Source organism: Ictalurus punctatus, chromosome 4 (genome assembly GCF_001660625.3).
Source record: "Ictalurus punctatus breed USDA103 chromosome 4, Coco_2.0, whole genome shotgun sequence".
Classification (NCBI taxonomy): Eukaryota; Metazoa; Chordata; class Actinopteri; order Siluriformes; family Ictaluridae; genus Ictalurus; species Ictalurus punctatus.
Genome location: NC_071284.1, coordinates 15,370,270 through 15,373,516, shown reverse-complemented (window position 1 = coordinate 15,373,516; position 3,247 = coordinate 15,370,270).

Sequence of the window (3,247 nt, the reverse complement as noted above, 5' to 3'; positions counted from 1 at the left end):
CATCCGGCGTTGGTATGTCAGTTCCTGGTTTACGACATGTTTTACGTTAGCACCATGGAAACAGACGGGACAAACGCTAGAGTCAGAAAACAAGTTGAAGTGACCAAATGCTATTTAAGATATTAAATAGAATATATACTCTGCAAAAAAATAAAAATAAATAAACGTACTTTCACATTCAACTGCTTTTATTTCCAGCACATTTCTTAAGATTTGTAAATATTTATATGAACATAAAAAGATTCAACAACTGGGGCAATATTAAAAGTAACAGTCAGTATGTGGTGTATCCTCCAGCTGCTTTAAGTACTACAGTGCATCTACTACTGCTTTAAGTACTACGGGGGGGGGGGGGGTGTTTGGGGGGGTGTTTGGGGGGGACTCATGGAATTTTTCCACTGCAAGGACGATCAGCTGTCCTTCCTGTCTCCCTGTAGCACTGTCTCGGGCGTCTTACATTACAGAAATGACAGTTTATTGCTTTGGCCTCATCTGCAGTCCTCATGCCTCCCTGCAGCAGGCCTATGGCATGTTCATGCAGGTGAGCAGGAACCCTAGACATCTTTCTTCTGGTGTTTTTCAGAGTCAGTAGAAAGGTCTCTTTAGTGTCCCAAGTTATTGTAACTGTGACCTTAATTGCCTACCGCATGTAAACTGTTAGTGTCTTAAGGATGGTTCTACAGGTGCATGTGCAATAATTGTTTATGGTTCATTGAATAAGCATGAAAAACATTGTTTAAACCCTTTCAAATAAAATATCATTTAATTACTACTTTGAGATAGGATTTATGTATATTAAAGCTTGCACAACTCATTTATGTTTTTCTATTAAGTAGTTACCAAAGTAGCTAGTGAATTAGCAAGCCAGTAAGTAGAGACTCTTTGGGCCATATCAGACACATAAACGACATCACCATCTTACAATTTTCTTAAATTCCGGTACACTGTCCAGATTTTGTATGTAAGAATCATTGACACCTCAAAAATAATAAAACAAAGAATCACTTATCATATGTGAAAACAGATTTTTCAAACCTAGTGTTTATTTAATGTGGGACATTATGCAGGACTTGGTTATAGCAAAAGCTTTCTCTGTCCACAGCTACTGGGTTTAAGCAGTTTAAGCTGCTGTTAGTGCTTATCCTTTATTTTATCTAAGTTCTTAGCTGATATTTTTTATATTTGGCAGTCGGTAGCAAGCTAAGATTGGTTTGTGGAACTGAAGTGGGCTTGAGGCAAGGTCTGTTGCATTAACTTTATCCAGTAGGTTAAATATGCTGTAGTAAATGTAGTGTTAATAATATATGAAGCTTATCCTTTATGATCTTGTGTTATTGCTGATTCATTTTATGCGAATTCTCTGAGGACTCGCAGATTTTTATCTTTACAGACAAATCTAACCATTCCAATACAGTTTTTACACACCTTCATCAAATTCATTACCCTGCATTCACACTAGCAAATAACAAGTCAAACTCAGACAGCTTGCAGCCAGTGTTGCCAACTCTGTTCAGGGGAAAGTAGCTCAACGTATCTAATACATGCTCAAAAAAGCCACTAGAAGTCACCAGATGGTGTCAGAGACTAATTTGCTTTTCAGTGGTTTTGTCATGAACATTTGCAAAACAAAACCTGTTACACAAAGAAGACAAATAGAATAGTGTTTTATCACAATAAAAAGTAAAGAATCAAAAAGTAAGATATTACACATGACAGAGCATGTAACTATACAAAAATAAGATTCAAGGTTTCATTTGGCATATGCAATTATATACAGTATAAAACTTGCAGTGAAATGAAATCCTGGCCTACTCCTTTTTAGACTGTGCATTAAATACTACATTTTTAAAAAAACCTGAAATTAATAAGAAATAATAAAAATAGATAAGAAATTTGAAATATATGTACAAGAATGTGCAAAAAGAGGTGTATAAAATAAGCAGGGGAAGTGCAAAAAAATTATGTACAAAATATGCAGTATGTTACATACGTGTAGTCACAATACAAAGTGCAGTGTGCGGCGTGTCAGTGGAATGCAGCGTGACTATAGAGTCCTTTTGGAGTCCTAAGGGATATGTATGGTGGACATGTCCATGTTGAGGAGGCTTGAGGGAAGAAGCTCCTCCTGAGTCTCTCAGTTTTAGCTATCAGACAATGAAAGCGCTTACCTGATTGCAGCAGGCTGAACAGACATTTATCGGGATGGATGGAGTCGCTGATGATTTTAGCAGCTCTTGGATTGCATGGTATAGATGTTGTGCACAGAGGGGAGTGCACCACTGTCTGCAGAGCTTTGCAGTACTGGATTGAGCAGTTTCTGTACCACGCTGAGATGCACTGAGTTAGTAATCTTTCTATGGCCCCAGTATAGAAAGTATTCAGGATTGCTGGGTTAGACCCTGAATTTCCTCAGCAGTCTCAGATACAACCATTGTCTGGCTTTGTTCACCTGAGCTTTAATGTGATGAGTCCAGGTCAGGTCTTCAGTACCTGAAGCTGCTCATTCTCTCCATGGGAGTCCCACCAGTGTTGAGAGGGCTGTAGTTTCTCTGCTGCCTCTTTCTGAAATCCACAACCAGTTCCTTGGATTTACTGATGTTCAGAGAGAGACTGTTAACTTGGCACCATCTCATCAAGGTAGGCGGCTTCGTTGGTGTTGGAGATGAGGCCCATAACATCTGTGTCCTAAATAGTGCTGTGTTTGTACTGCCTTTTGCAATTTGCAAGTTGTAATAACATAATTTCCCACCTCAGGATGTTCAATGTGCGAAATGGAAAAAAGAAATATGGACACCTTCATGAAAGCATGTCTTTTGTTTATTTTTGCCAGAGCATGTAAAGCTCATAAATATCTACTTTAACTGCACTTTTACTTTTGAAGTAGCCACGGGTACTGTTCTACTATCCTGAATGTCAAACGTTCATGCAACATTTTTTACTGAAATTGCAGCACAGCAACAATTGTGGACAATAGCTTAGCAACAAGTAGTCAGCGAAAAAATAGCAAGTAGCATTAACAACAAGCTAGCCGATTAACGTGTGTGATAACTCTAATGTTGATGATTACTTTCTCAAAACAGTGACTAGTAACTAGTATGGCCAATTTTATAGATTTGACCAAGTACTGTGTCCATATACTGACCTAAAGTCAATACTGCTATGAACTAATTAAAATGTACAGAAAGGACAGTTTACACTGTGCACAGAGACCATCACATGACCAAACATGCCTGTGCAGGCCAACTGT